Source organism: Cyprinodon variegatus, unplaced genomic scaffold (genome assembly GCF_000732505.1).
Source record: "Cyprinodon variegatus isolate N-32 unplaced genomic scaffold, C_variegatus-1.0 Scaffold105, whole genome shotgun sequence".
In the NCBI taxonomy this organism is placed as follows: Eukaryota; Metazoa; Chordata; class Actinopteri; order Cyprinodontiformes; family Cyprinodontidae; genus Cyprinodon; species Cyprinodon variegatus.
Window position 1 is genome coordinate 415,562 of NW_015150558.1, and position 278 is coordinate 415,839.

Here is a 278-nt window from a genome sequence, read left to right on the forward strand (position 1 = left end):
ACGGCGGCCATCTTTAACAGGGCAAAGTGGAGGAGGCCGTTTTCAGCCACGGCGGCCATCTTTAACAGGGCAAAGTGGAGGAGGCCGTTTTCAGCCACGGCGGCCATCTTTAACAGGGCAGAGTAGAGGAAGCAGTTTTCAGCCACGGCGGCCATCTTTTACAGGGCAAAGTGGAGGAAGCCGTTTTCAGCCACGGCGGCCATCTTTAACAGGGCAAAGCGGAGGAAGCCGTTTTCAGCCAAGGCGGCCATCTTTAACAGGGCAAAGCGGAGGAAGCC